General features: G+C 40.5%; 1 protein-coding gene across 20 annotated transcripts in view; it reads right to left on the reverse strand.

The window, feature by feature from the left end:
- Positions 1–15,747, reverse strand: part of ATXN1 (ataxin 1) — a 350,922-nt gene that overhangs the window by 223,090 nt on the left and 112,085 nt on the right. For 12 of the 20 annotated variants that reach the window (XR_010387821.1, XR_010387820.1, XM_064507008.1 and 9 more), the window contains one exon: positions 3,182–3,280. The exons of the other annotated variants lie outside the window; for them this stretch is intronic. The gene's annotated coding sequence lies outside the window, so the exon portion shown is untranslated. The remainder of the gene's footprint in view (positions 1–3,181; positions 3,281–15,747) is intronic. 20 annotated transcript variants of the gene reach the window in all.

Consider the following 15,747-nt stretch of genomic DNA (forward strand, 5'->3'; position numbering starts at 1 on the left):
TTCCTTCAACTAGTCAGGGCCACTTTGAACTTTAATCCTGCCCTCCAAGGAGCCTGCAGCCCCCCTCCATGTTTCTTATCCTATGTAAATTTAAGAACTTCTCTCTGTGCTCCATTAATCATTTCAATAATGAAAACAATGAGTATTACCAAGGCCAGGACAGATCCCTGGGGAATTCCACTCACTCTAGTCTTCCAGTTTAACACTGAACCATGAGTAACCACTTCGAACACTGCCTGGAGCAATTCTGGGCACCCACATTACAGATTACCCACCTAGCCCCATAACTTCCCCAGCTTGCTTAGACAGCATCCAAAGCCTGTTAAAGTCAAAACAATTTATACTATACAGACAAGTCCCATTATGTTAGCAAAGACTTTCCAGCAGTGTCTATGGCAAATACTGCCATATAAACATAATGCACACAGGTAGTAAGAATGGAAGTGTTGGTAACCGAGCTCTAGGATGGCAAGAAGAACTTTCAGTGTACTGAGACAGCAGGGGCACAAATTTGCTTCCAGCAAAAAGAAGGCTTGGAAGAAGCAAACCAAAAGCCATTATAAAAATGACAGGAATTTTGTACCTGCCATAGATCACTGCTGCCTTATCAGCTAAAGAAGATACTATCACAGACCCTTTTTTTCCTTGTCTTATCCCATCCAGAAGTTTTTCAGATTGCATTCCTTCCTAACACCCTATCCTGCTCACAGATCATAACCGCGCTAGATAGGCAGCAGAGATCCTGACTCCCAGAACTCAGATTAAGGGTTTAATCAGCCGTCCGAAGCATCCTCAGCACCGCACCAGAACTAGGCGAAGCAAGTGGCAGCGGCTGGTGTCTAAAACAAGGATAAAGGGTAAGTTCCACGGAAAGTGAAAGGTGAGGCAGCTTTCCAGCACTGGCTCCCTCCGTCTGCCAAAATAGCAATGCCTTGCCCACGCCTCACGCCGACTTCTGTGGAAGATGCGCTTGTTTCCCAGGAGAATTTCTTCTTGCAATGCAGATGTGTTTTATTGAAGCAATCGCATTCTGTTGCGTAATGCAAGCAGGAATTAAATATTATATGCTATTTGGTACATTTTCAAAATGTAAACCAGAAGTTACAGCGCAGCTCCCTGATGCTGCCAAGAATGTTAACACTGTGATTTTAGAAGTGGAGAACATATCCTCCCTCCTCCCACAGCTTACTCCGAGTTGTAATTTTGCTAAATTCTTTTGTAGTAATCAGTAAAATACAAAGTAACACATCTATATTACTTTCATTTTGATCTGCAGTGACTGTTAATACCATCACCTCAGGACCTAACTCTGCTGCACAGGCAGATGCAGAACAACACTAGGAAGAATCTGGCAAGTGACAGCACTGAAGTACATAAGTTTAATCACTCTACCTTATGTTCTACAGAATCAGGGAAAAAATTAGGACCAGAACCCACAAACAATCATTTCCAGTCCCCTACTTGAACCAGGAGAAACAACACTGCAGAAGCAGAGGTATATTCTGAATTTAAATATAGATATATTATTTCTTTATAGTTTCCAGCAGTTGCACAATGCTATTCTTCTTCAGAAGAACACAGGTCTTTTCTAAAATATATTATGCATAACCCAGTTTTCCATAACAGAAAACTCACCAAGGGAACGCTGTTTACTCATACCAGAAACGTATCCCAAAATTACAGTAATTTATAACCTCATTTTCACTGACAAATGAAATATCATTTTCTTCTGACAAATACTGGCACAAAAAGTAATGAATAAATGCCTGTAAACAGGTATCAAGTGATGCAACTATCAATCACTTCAACAAAACTTTAATTAAATAATATGTTAAGCAAAAAAAGACTGAATTAAAAACAAGCCACATAATCTGAAATCTAAAGAAAAGTCTATCAAGCCACAGCAGAAAAGCACAATTTAGAGCAGTAAAATACCACAACCAGTTAACCGACTAGTCATCTAATTGCTTTTTGCTAAATCATAGCAAGCATAGATTAAGCTCAGCAAGGTATTCAGTAAGCATGTGCCAAAGTACATCTGTATCTTAAAAGTTCTTAAGCCTACAATCATAGTTGCATACATTTTTAAGCTCACTGTCCCATTAAAACTCTGGATCTATTCATATACGCCCACAAAGATTTCTTTTTTCAGAGAGAGAAAATACTCAGAAAGTGTCCACATTTTAGTATTACAAATCAAGTTAGCATTTAGCCTAAGTTGAACACACATTTCTGGAGAAACATCAGAAAAAACCCTGAGGATTAGTAGCAGCACAAAAGAATGAGGGAGTTGCCTGCTGTCATCCTGCCAGCTTTGCAGAACAGACAAGCTAGCAAGTGAGGTATCAAAAGTGTGAGCAAACAAACTCATACCTGCAAGAAATGCAGCAACATCAAGCGTGCAAAAAATTTACAACGGATAGTATCAGGCCCAATCACAAGAATTGCTGACCAGCTGAAAGTCTTTTTGGCCTCAGCTGGAAATACTTAGCACCCTTAAGGCTAGTTAAACTTTTATAAGCCTTCCTAATTTAATGCTATAAATTAACTTTGAATATTCAGCACTTACTTTTTAAGGCCCTGACCCTCAGTCTGAATCAACAGTACAGCACCAGCTCTACCTACGTCAAGGAAATCTGCCTGGGTGCCTCCATTTCTATTTGCACTGTAAAGTACAGGATACATTTCTTTTTATTTTTTAAAATTCCTTACACTAATGGTGACAGGAAAAGATATATTCACTCTTCTTCTGGTCTTCAAAAAAATCTCTCATTGATACAACAGTGCAGTAACTTACAGGGCTGTGAGAGGGAGTGCTGGACACTGAAACACGTGGCTGCATGCACACACGCAGGGGAAGTGATGGAAGAGGGCTGCACACTAAGCTCTCACTTTGATCATAATTCTCCAAACTTGAACACAACTACTGACTACAGGCAGTGCAGATGGACAGCCGCGTTACGAAAACGCACGGCTGATTCAAAATGATCACGTCTAGCAAGACAGGTTTCATAAGGCCCTGGCCACCTCTGGGGGATGGGGAAAGGTGTAGGAAGGGTGAGGAGGTCTGCACCCGCCTGAAGCTACCTTAAAAGTCACTTGAATATAATCAATGTGATACATAAAATTCAACAAAAAAATAGCAAAAATAAAGTAACTGAAGGACAAAAAGTTTACTTACTGAATAAGACCACACTATAAGAGGTTTCCCCACTTTCCCTGCTGTAAAGCACGCCTGAAAATTTCAGCCACTGAGCTACTGCTTTTCTTGACCTTTTCACTGAAAGAGAGCAGAGTAAAAACAGGAAAGAGCTAAAATTACATGCATTAAAGATGCTTCATGTTAGGAAAGTCTCTTGAGTCATGGTTGCAAATTCATTCTGTGTCAGATTTGCCAATATAATGCTTGCTAACGACTATCTATTAACAGCACAAGCAGTCAAAATGAGTGTACTGTCTCTCAGCTGTTGTAGCAACGTAGTATATACTACAAGATGCAGCTAGGGAGTATCTGCCTCCGTTGCTGGTTTTCCCCACCCAAAAGCTCACCTCATATACTATGATTAACTTATAATGCCCTGAGTCCCAAGGAGATTTGCTGTCCTAATTGTCTTTTTTCTTAACAATGATGCAAATAAATATGGAAATAAATCTACTGTCTGAAGAACCCATCCACTAATTCTGTTCTTTCATGGTTTGGTTCATTTGGTATAGCTAGGAATCAAGAGTAAAGTGGATCATAGCTTAATATAGAGTGCGGTTAATCTTCCCTTTGCATAATGCTGGTACACTATGGCCCAAATACCAGAGATTTATTTGATGTGTACATGCTTTCAAGCATGAGTAAACAAGTTGCAGCCCATTATGAAAGAAGAGCAGATCCAAACAGTTGACAAGCTCTTTATACATGCTAGACTGACACAAGCAGTGTGATATACTTAGATTTTATAATTTTGGAGACTATTTCATCCAGGAATATAATTTTTTTTTAATATGAGTATGAAAATATGGCTGTGATCATCTTCCCTTGCTCTGATTTTTTTTCCTTTTCTTTTTTTAATGGATGTGATTCCTCATAGCACAGACAAAAAGAGGAAAAAACGTACTAGAGACTCACAAATGTACAGACACAGTAACTTACATGCAAAAAACCTGGCTTCTCTCACTTCTCATTCCTTACTCTTCAATTACTTCTATTAATAAGCTATAGAACATACACAAGTACTCTATCAAATATCACAGAATATTTTACTAAATCAATCAAATAAATTATTATCCTATGTTCTGTAATTAAAACACTTTTGTTGTTCATCTGCAAATTAATAAAATTGGGTCCTTTAGAAGCTGGTCACAAGTACAAATTGTTAATTTAAATACAAATTATTTTTAATACTGAAATCTGAATTCAAAGGTTTACCACGCATGTAGTACGGTGGAAGCACTTCTGCATGCAAAGTTACTTACATATATCAGTGATCTCAGGAGAAGAGACCCAGTGTGCATCTACAATATTCTAACACATAGGCCAAACCATCCGAGCCGTACTGTTGAGTTTAAATAAGCCATTCTCATAATATGGCACAACTTCCTACCAAGCAGAATAAACATGACTCCATGCTCAAGCATGGGCTTTCAAAGACCATACCTAATTCCTTGCTCTCACACATACCTATATGATTTTAAGCAATTCTCCCAGCGTTTACACTACACTCATTGACCCCCCACATCGACTGCAACTGAACGGCATCAGTCCCTTGCTGTCTCTGAGCTAGGTTTTATCCTGCCCTGTGCTAAACACGACACTGAGATGACTCAGGAAGGGTTGCCTCTGCTTTCTCCCATAGTGAACAAAGAGGCCACAAGAGATGGAGGGCAAAAGGTGGGGGGGGCGCCTTTCAGATGGCAACTCCAAAATCTCAGCTGCCAGCTCAGGATGCTTCGCCCTTTCCCACCCTCCACTAGCTACAGCGGGAATCCGGAAAACTGGCACTCCGGGAGTGGGCTCTTCAGCTGAAGGCTCAAATTTCGGTGGCAGCTATCAAATGGACTTAAAAGTACACGCCTCTGAAAGAGGCGCTGTGAGAACAAATACATCAGCGACTGAAAGACACCAGGATACCACAAAAGCAGCAGCATAGTAAAGGAGAGGATGCCAGTGTCTCAGATAAGTAGTTATGGCAATGTTTACTTAAAATGTTGGCAGAAGTTCTTCCCATTTCAAACAGAAAACTTTGACTCAAGAAAGAGACTTTCAGTACTGTCTTCATAAATTTTTCCTTCAAAGTATGGAAGAACTTCCTTTTTCCAAACCAAATGAACAGAGTTTACGGCCAAACCCTCTCAGTCTCCAAAAATCTCAAGTCTGAACTGTATTAAAAATAGCAGTTAGTCCAGCCAAATACTCCAGCACTATATTTAATAGCCTATAATATTCCTAAGGCCATACTGCCTGAAGTCTGAGAGCTTGGACACCAGTTGAGCCGAGCTACGTAAAAGCAATGACAGCTATAGGGAAGGCATACAAAGACGTGATCATGTCCCCTGGCTGTGGCCCTCTGCCACCGCTGCTACGCGTGCACCAGGGTCTCTGCAGCCACTGGGACAGGTATGTAGACCATCTCTCTGCAAGGGGGAGGTCTGAAGCAAGGAGCTGAATTTAAAAAGAAAGCTGTACTTAGGTAAGCCAAGCTGCCAAGCTTTTAAGCACACAGCTACTCTTTTGAACTTCAAGTGCTGCAGGTTTATGGCTGCATTTTATTATTTGATTTTATTGACCTGTCTCTTCCTCCTCGCCTGTTTCCCCCATATCACTTAAAGTTCCTCCCATTCATTTCTTCTTTGCACCCTTCAGGCTCGAAGCTTTCTCAGATCAGCTCCCCAGTTCAACAACTAATAAACTCCAAGGAAAAACTGCTGCAGCGCCAGCAGGGACTGCAGCGGGCCCTGGCCCTGGGCTCTGGCTGGGCATCCTGCACCCCCAGCTGCTCCTCCCTCATTGGCCGAAGGGATGCTCCTGGGCAAAGCATTTTCATGCTTGTTTCACACTTGCTGCTTGTGACACCGGAAAATACAGTTCGTGCCATTCTCCCGACAAAAAGCCGCAGCACATGTTCCTCTATATAGGGTGTACACATAGGAAAGTAAAAATATCTTTTCAAGTAAACGTTCCAATCACAAACAGCCTCTTGGTACTATTATAGCTGTCTGGAAGCTGAAATAATACTAATTATGCCGCTCACTATGCACTCGGGTAAGGCTCCCCGAGCCCCCACTGCCCTAGAGTAACAAACGCTGCTCGAGCAAAGTCCCTGGCAGGCAGCTCCCTCCCAAAGTGCAGGGGCAAGTCCCACAAAAGCGCCGGGGCAGTTTTGCTGCCGGCCCAGTGACACGGGCTGCTGCTCCTCCGCTGTGGGCCGGGGACAGGAGCAAGGCCACACCTTTTGTAATTTTTTCAGGGTCTCAGGAGCTACAGATTGCCTGGTCACCCACATCAAGAGCATTCCTGTGGCCCAGGAAATCATCATTTATAGGTCTTCCACAAACCCTGCAATGGCTAACAGCCCTGCCAGTGCATCCTCTGCCTCCTACCAGGAAGAGGCTTTACTCCTATGTGCTGCACAACTCTGTCCTCTATTTCAGACTTCTCTCTCTTGAAGGTTAAATCTCCTATTGAAAAGCACTTTTTACCGACTCGCCAGGCTGACTGCTCAAGTTTAAGCAAAGTTGCAGTTGACTCTGCAGCTCATTGCACGTTATCATTCCAGAGGGTTGCTCTGGATGCCCTGTGAAGCAACAGCGGATGCAGATGCAGATAGCAACTATGCTGAACTCTCAAGCCTGGTTCTTCTCTTTTGCACCCATCTACAAAGGGTGCAGTGGAATTTTTAAAAAGCTGTCAGAGACAGTACCAAAAAAATATATTATTTGCATAATATCTAAATAACAAAATATAGGGTTTTTTACTTCCACACTTCAATATCTCAAAAATGGCCAGTCAAATATTATCATCTACTACAAGGGTGGAAGAATGGGTGCATTCACACACATTCATACTGGCAGTAATAGTTTATTCTCATTCATATTGCAAACAAACAAAAACATTCCACTCTGAGGGATCATTTTTCCAGGAAACTCTCTGTTCTTTGAAAATGGCCATAACTACACTGGTGCTGGCAGAATATTTGGTAACTTTACAGAAGATGTCGCATTTTAAATGGCAATTGTTAAATTCATTCACAGAGCTTCCATGTAACGTTTTCAAAATGGCCCAGATTAGTTACTCTATTAGAACAACATAGTAGAAATTTGGAAATAAAATAACAGCAAGTATATTCAAAGAGAAAGACGGTGATGTCAATCTACTAAAAATGTACATGAAAGAAGCGGGAAAAATGACATGAAACTGTAATAATATAAGTAATAACTGAGAAAATAACAGGACACCAAAAGCATGTACTTCATGATTTCATTTTACTTCAATTATTTTGTTTTACTTCAAGCCTGTGGAAAGACTGAAAAGGCTCTCAACTTCTTCAATTTGCAGGCTCACTAAAGTTTTTCCAGTAAAGGCGAAACCCTCTGGAGAGCAACTTCATGCCTGCTGACAGCCAGCTTACTTTTCTTAGTTACATTCCTCTTCAGAAGAAGGTTGTTAAGTGGATTGGTCCACAGACCACAGTCACTGGTCCCTATGAACACCACAGAGCACACACGAAAAACCACCATTACATTACAACCCAATCAACGAACGTAACCAGCAATGCTTTAGAGTTGTAACCTCCAGCAAAGAGTCTAATGTTGTTCACTTTCCCCATGCTTAGCCATATGCAGTGCAGTACTACAGCATCCACGCCACCCCAGAGAAGCAACATTCCTGAAGCATGGAAAACTTGGAATGGGACAGATCCAGATTATACAATATTTGGAGTGTATTTAAAGAAATTCCAGGCTTTGCAATTAATTCTTTTAATACTGCCAGCGTATCTTTAAGTTTCAGACCATGCCAGCAAGGCACAGAAGAGCTGGAAGATATTGAGAAAAAGAAAAGTATGCTGGGAAGATAAAAGTGAGTAGGAAGACTGAATATGAAAATTCCCCAGGACAACAGACAGTAAGCAAGGTCCTCACATGGACTGGAGGAGCAGACAGCTCTGGTAGCCAAGGCCACCACAGGGACACATAAACTACCCCAGGTCCCTTTGGTCCTCTTTGCAAGAGGACTAAAATGCAGTGGACTTGCTTAAGGTGGGTCATAGATTTATGACTAAAGCTAGCAGGATACCTACAGGAGGCAGATAGAATGAATTGATTTTTATATAATACTCTTTATCACAAAAAAAATCCCACAAAAGTTCAGGAACCATTTACAAAGTGTATCAGTACCATGGAAATGCTACAGCAAAGAGTGGGCAGGGGCAGATGAGAAAAAAATCTAGCCATCTGCCTCCAGGCAATGCCCAATTCCTCAACAGCACACAGGCAGGCAAGGCCTCAGCTCTCTCAGTTGCAGTTAAAAGACCCTTATCACTCCTAATCCTTGAATTTCCTGGTCTCCCAATTGTCCCTCTGAGAAGGACACATCCCAGCCCATCCCTCACGGTTTGAAGTCATGTTCCTGAGGGCTCAAACATACCATAGCTAACTCCAACCAGAAGCATGAGCTACCAGGACACTTGGCTACCGGGCTTCAGGACTTCACCTATGTTAACGAAGACGACAGCAATTAGGTAAGAAAACTTTCTAGGTTACAATCTTGATTGTAAGGTTTTAAAATCACGAACTGGGTAACCCACTCCCCAGCTGGTTACTGACTCAGTTTTGAAACCGAGCATTTAATAATTATTTAGTAAAGGGAAGTTGTGGACAGTTATACCTCAGGGTATTTCCAGAAATGACAAATATTTTAAAATGCAAATTCACAAATTCTACAGCATATATAATTTGAATATCTAATGCACATCCTGGCCACGTACCATATTTTTAGCAAATACCACAATGGCAACCATTTTTCCAAGACTACATAAATCTCCACCGACACATCAGAATTAAGTTCTAAACAATAATACAAAGATAAAAGCACATTGTATATGGCATGCTTTGGAGTAGTCACCATATTCTCTGTCAATAACCTATGGGTTAATAGGTCCCTGATGTAAAATAACACATGAGCCACTGATAGCTCTATGGGACATGAAATAAGGATTAGGCATATGTCACAATTTTTCATTCACATTTTTAACTTGGTCAGTTGTGCCTAACTACTACAGTTTGGGTTTGTTTTGTTTTTTCATTTTCTAAAAGGTTTGATCCTAATTCCATTAATTTGCACTAATATCTACAGAGCAGGTTCAGGTTCTAAATCAGAAGATTAATGTTATTTTAATGATTTACTTGTGTGTCTCTAAGAGCAGCTAGACTAGATCAACAAATAAAAAGCCAAATTCATTTAACCTAGTATGCTGCCACTGACAGAGGTTGTAGCTGATAATTAGGGAAATAGCTGAAGAAACAGGGTAAGCATGGCATGTCAAAACATAATTCGTTTTGGGATATGTTTATTCAAAGTTTGGGCTGTGTTTCTGAGTAGTTCAAGATGCTTTTCCAAATCCAAGCCTTAGGAACAGGCTGTATCTATATAACCATCTGCAACAGCAGCCTATCTTGTAACAGGCCAAAATCTCCTTAGGATTTTATTTTCTTATTTTTAATTCAGAACAGAGGTCTGGATAGCCAGGTGAATAGCTGGCCACAAAGTAAGAAACTGTGGTTACTGGTTAAGGCCTAACTGAAGATGCGGGAGATTAACCTTGCCTTCTTTGTCAGCACTACAGACTCCCTGCACTATCAGGAGCAGTTGTGCCTGTGCAGAATGACTTCAAATCCTAAGAAACTGGAACACTTCCAGAACAACATTTTCCACGCACTCTGCACACACGGTGAATCACCTTACCAAGAACACAACCCTGAAGAGTAAGACCTCTGTGCACTACTCTCTTGTCCAGGTCTCCTTAGTTTAAGTGATACTGCCTCCAACAATTTAGCAATTTGGGTGGGCTAAAATGCCATTGGCTGGGGACAGCAGTAGGGTTCAATTGTGTACATGCAGTGGCAGCAAGCGATTTGAGTTTATTAGCAAAAAGTGCTCTTGTTTCATCCTTTGAACAGCAATGCTGAGGACTGTCAAGGATTCAGGATTCTCCAACATCCCCCTGCGAGAAGGTAGCTCCTAGGGGTCATTCCTGTGCAGTTTTCGGCTGCTGAGACACAAAGGCACTGCAACGGTTCTAGTGATGGGGCCCATTTTCTTTTCCTAGTTATAGTGAGTAATACACAACTAAACTGAGGCCGCTTTTATTTGACACAGCAGAACTGTGCCCCGTTGACATAAATACATTGAAGTACCCACAAGTATCTCAAAATATTCCAGAAAAGAAACTGGCTTTTTGAGTTTTGGTTTTTAAATACATACTCAGCTTTTTAAATTGTCTGGTAAGCAGTCTGTGTAGAAAGAAATATTATACAGTGCAAAAGTACACTAAAACTGCATTTGCGTTCTGAAGATAAAAACTACTATTAATCACGTCTGAAAATAAGAGGCTCTGAAAGTGCAAGATGCATTTCTGAAGGGAAAAAGAAGTCACAAGTACCAAAACACTCAGAAAGGAGGCTGACAAACTTTCCCTTCCTCCCCCCCACCCAAAAAACTCCTTTAATTCCTTGCACATAGCTCAACACACAGAATCAAATTGGGACAACCTACACCAGCAGCATAAAGCCAAAAAAAATGCTCAACATACTCCATGATAGGGAATTTTGGAAAGCAATGTACCTATCAATGCAACCACCAGCTAACTTAGCAAATCACCAAATGCCAACATAATGGCCAAAAGCTATCAGAGATCTATCAGCACTGGGGGGCGATCCGTAACATCACTGCACTATGCAGAGCAACAGCCCACAAACAGAAGTGTTCCTATCCCTTGCATAGATCTGCCTTGGGCTGGACTCTTCTGCTTGCAAAGTACAACATAGTCAATAATTTTCACCAGTCCCTGTCTTTATTTTTGCTGCCTCTTTGGAGGCAAGTTTGTTGTTCTGAGAATACAAAGAGGCAATAGTCCTTGGGCTCCCCCGTGTATGTAGGCTGCAACTTACTGAGTACTGGTACGTGAAATGCTGTGCTCTGATCCCACCATGAACCAGGCAGGCTCTCATGAACTTACAAGAAAATACGAGGGAGGGTGTGCACACACACATCTGCACACAGACATAAGGAAAGAAGGCTTGCTTGCTTCTTAAATAAAAAAAGAAAAATAAAAAGAAAAAAAGAAGACAGCCCTATTTTATTTTCCAAAAAGAAAGACCTCTCCTTAATAAAGTATTCTGTAGTTAAATCTCACTGTTCAAGAAGATAACTTTCAACATGTCAAGTGACTTGGAGAATGGACAGCAAAGCCTACACATCCCCATGCACATTTTATGTACCCGTGTATACTCAGACATTTGCATAAGTGAATCCAAACCACTTCGTAGCCCTGTGCTATGAACCATTTTGAGACAGTCTTCATCAAACAGCAAATGATGGAGGAAAAAAAAAGAGAAATGACAGAAAAACATCTCTACTTCCAATTCTACCTGTTTAGGGGTATTCCCAAAATGGGATATTAAATGTCCAGTCCTGAAAGATAATCTTTTCTCAGTTTTCATGAGGCATTTTTTCATCATATCTGAAGGGCTTAAAAACTGTTGCTATTATCTGATCAAAATGTTGCCCTTCCTCCTGCAGTCCTGGCATTCTCTGTGGTGAGACTGTTTCAGTATCAATATTAATATTCAAATGTCAAGTTTGTGACACTCTACATTTCCTGGACTATTTAAAGCATTCAGAACAATTATTATCTGTGAAATACTAAACAGTAAATTTTTGCTACCTATTTCCAATTTCAACAGCTCTAGCTGTGACAGAACAGCACTAACACCAGTCATATGCAATCTTACATACAGATGCATTGTTCCGCTTTTCTAGTGGTACTCATACACTTCCCCAAATTGACTTTTATTGTTTTTAGCAAAGCTACATATTTATTCTTTTTCTGGAGTGCCAATCAGGCTTGAATATCAATTGAAGTTACAGTATTTAGTATTTCAGACTATTGTTCCACAATTGTTCCACATGTATTCCATAATCTGTACCAACTTTAACACAGAGTGAGTCATCAAACATTTTTTGAATACTTAGGGAAAGGTAAATTCTTTCCTATATTAATTCCATTGCTCTTTAAAAAAAAAAAAAAACTTTCAAGTTTGCTTTTTTTTTTTTTTTTTTTTTTTTTCCCTGTTTCAGTACTTAGTTGAGTCGCTTTCTTCTGTAATTACCTAAACTGTGGTTACGTACCTTTGGTTATAAGGGGTATTTTTATTATAACATGTAGGTGTCTTAAAAGTAACATATGTTAAGAGCTATACAGCTGAGAATGCACTAAGCTGCCACTCCTTCCCACCAAGCTGCACAAGATTTGGAGAAGCCTGCATATAATAGTACAAACTGAAAATAACAAATGTCTATTCCCGTGTTTAAAAAGGCATATGTTAATTACAGAGATACATATTTCTCCTTGTTAAAGAACAGCTTTATCAGGAATGCACAAAAAGCATGTCAAGACTTCCATTAACAGACAATATTACAAGCTAAAGATCAAAATGAAACATCCCAAATAATGCTAGAAAAGCTTTATTTTCAGTGTATGGCTTGGTCATACCATGAAGTACTTAAATATCACTGCAAAGGTCAGCTCTTTCTGTTGTTCTTCTCTCCAGAATTGCAGGCTGATTTCAGAACACGCACGCTTCTTCCAGTCTTAATTAAATTTGCTCCAAATTTGAGCCAAAGGGTCTGATCCTAACCCTCTGAAAGTCAACAGGAGGAACGCCAGTGGGAACGGGGCCTAAAACAACATGTCTACAGTAGTCAACAACTCGGAGTTATATAAATGCTTGCTAATATCTCTATACTGACTGGTCATCAACATTTCCATTATAATCTTTGTACTCGGGGACGTTTGTATGTTGGATCCCATCCACATTTCTCTCGAGCCAGCTGAAAGGAATTGTTTTGGAGTGATACACGCCACCTCCCTCCCCTCCAGAGACCTGCAGACAACTAACGAAGCCCTCCTTTTTCATACATGTTAACAGGAACCTACCACCTTAGGGTGAGATCTGGTTTACCTTTGTTACCATGTGCTTTTGCAGGGTCATAAAAAGGAGCTTCAGTTTTGTTTCAGAAAATCAAGGGTTGCAGGCTTTTTCATGTACTATGTCATGATGTGAAATAATCAGGGCTAAAAATGCAACAATGAGGTCTAAACAACAGTTAGTGAACAATGTGCACCGTAATTCTTCATCATTCTGTTTACACTGCATTGAGAGTTACAAATGAAGTAATAAACAGCAAGATCCATTTTGCCAACATACGGAGCCTGTCACAAATGCCTTTTAAAAAATACCAGCGATACTACTAACATCACAGCCAGTACTCTTCCCACCCCGATCAGTGAAACCATCCTTAAATTTGACCACTTGTTGCACCCAGAAAGACAGCTATGTTTGTCTACAGTGTCACTGCACTATTATAACTGAACTCATTATTTTAAAGTGTTTAAAGTACCTTGAGCATGACAGGAGACATAGAAAAACAAATTCCATTCTGTAATATGCAATTCGTACTAATGTTAATTAATTCACATTCACAACATAAACTGAAGCTGTTCCAAAAAACCCATTATGATATATTCTGAGAACAAGTATTAGGAGCAAAACACAGAACTTGGCAGACCTAAGCAAGTCTACTGACACAACTTTATATATCTTTCCTAGGTGAGTTTGAGTCTTCCTTCTCATCCCTGTTCCTGGAGAGATGTCTGTCTAGGGCTCACGAAAGTGCATGAGTCAAGAATTGATTCTAGAGATAATTCTCCTCTTTCTGCAGAAATCAGTTATTAAGGGGGCTAATACTAACAGTTTTCTGCAGTGATGTGAGTAAAATTTGAGTGGAACAGCTTCATGGTCCAGCTGAGAGGTCTAGCTGACAGAACTGGGGTACATGTTGCCCCAAACTTCCACAGTAAAAAATGGTCTTTCCTCCTTCTGTCCTTCCAGGTCTCCTCTGTATCTGCACTCTGGGAAGCAGAACCACAAGACAGACAGGTGCGCACAAAATGGTCCTGCCATTACTGTCCCCAAAACTGCCAGCTGTCCACCCACACAAGACGCAAGCCTGCTGAAGAGATTATACCAAAACACCTCACTCCACAGACGCTGAGGCAGAAACAGTATGACAGACTCAAGTAACATGGACACAGTTAAGTGAGGTGAACTCTACCAGGAAGAACTTAATGACATGCTATTTCTCTGGGATACATAAACACACAGTTTATATACTTATATTTCTAGTTGAACACATTGGCTCTCAGTAGTAACCACAAATTTTCCAAGTCCTGAATAGAAGTTAAGACATAACCCAAGTCAGCAGTCCTACATCATATACTACAACCTTTTTCAAATACAGGAAAAACAAACCTCAGCTACAGAGTAAACCCCACCTACGCAGTACACAAAAATTCTTCTTTTCCATGCCCATCCAAGAACATGAATTGCCCAAAGACTGAATACTAGTTCTTCACAAAAGACCTCTGAGCCCATCGGAACGTCAGAATTCCTGGACAACCGTCCAACTCTCAACAACAAGGCACTTATATGGGGCAAAACGGCACAAACGCCCACACTCTCAACAAGATACAGCAATACACTTCACATCTAGATGGTGGCTTGTTTTAGGTGCATACACGCTTGTACAGGTCTCTATAAAGCACACACACTGGAATTTGACAAATAAGTAAGGGAAATCAGTGGCTAAAACTGCAAAGCACTGCATTGCTAGCTAGGGACAAAAAGCATACAATCCAATACTGAACGACTGCCAACAAGGAGGAGTCTCAGCTTCAGGCCACAAAAACACTTGGAAAGCTGTTACTTGGCTGATTACGTCTCTGTCAAAAGGGTAAGGTTTCAGAGCGGTGTGCACAGCAGATTGGACTCATGACTCCCAGTCAGAAGCTGCAGATCTGAACTACCACAAATGCTCTGCAAATATAACCGGGCAGGTACTTGTAAAGTGCCTCCAAGCACTATTATTAAAAACATAACAGGAGTATCAGTGAAGCCGTTCATAGTCCATGGGCAATGACTGCGCTACATGTTCAACCCCTTTTGAAATGAACTGGTCTGTAAGAAATTTTAAAAACAAAGTGAAGGATGTGGTAAAATTTGTAGCAAAAAAACAGTAAGGGCAGTGCCTTTTTGAAAAAAAGGGACAATTTGGCATTTGCAGTGCGTACAAGATGTCTTCATACACTTTCCTGATTCCTTGCCAGTAACTATTCAAAAAAGACCACTTAACAAGCAAACAGGTCTTCAGCACAACAAATAATAAAAAAGAGAGCAAAGCTTGTGCTATTTAAATATCATGAAACATTCTGCTAATCATGCACAGATGGAAGTACAGACGCTTCTGCCAGACGCCTTGTTCAGAAACTTTGCTCTATTTTTAATTATTTGATGCACAGAAGACCTGTTTGCTGATTAAAAGGACATTGCCTTTAAAAGGACTCCATCAATATGGAGTCCTTTTTTTAATAGAGAATTTTAAAAGCAGTATATCATATCTTTGAGTCCCCTGTACCACTTTTT

The sequence above is a fragment of the Dromaius novaehollandiae genome, chromosome 2, assembly GCF_036370855.1.
Source record: "Dromaius novaehollandiae isolate bDroNov1 chromosome 2, bDroNov1.hap1, whole genome shotgun sequence".
Lineage (NCBI taxonomy): Eukaryota > Metazoa > Chordata > Aves > Casuariiformes > Dromaiidae > Dromaius > Dromaius novaehollandiae.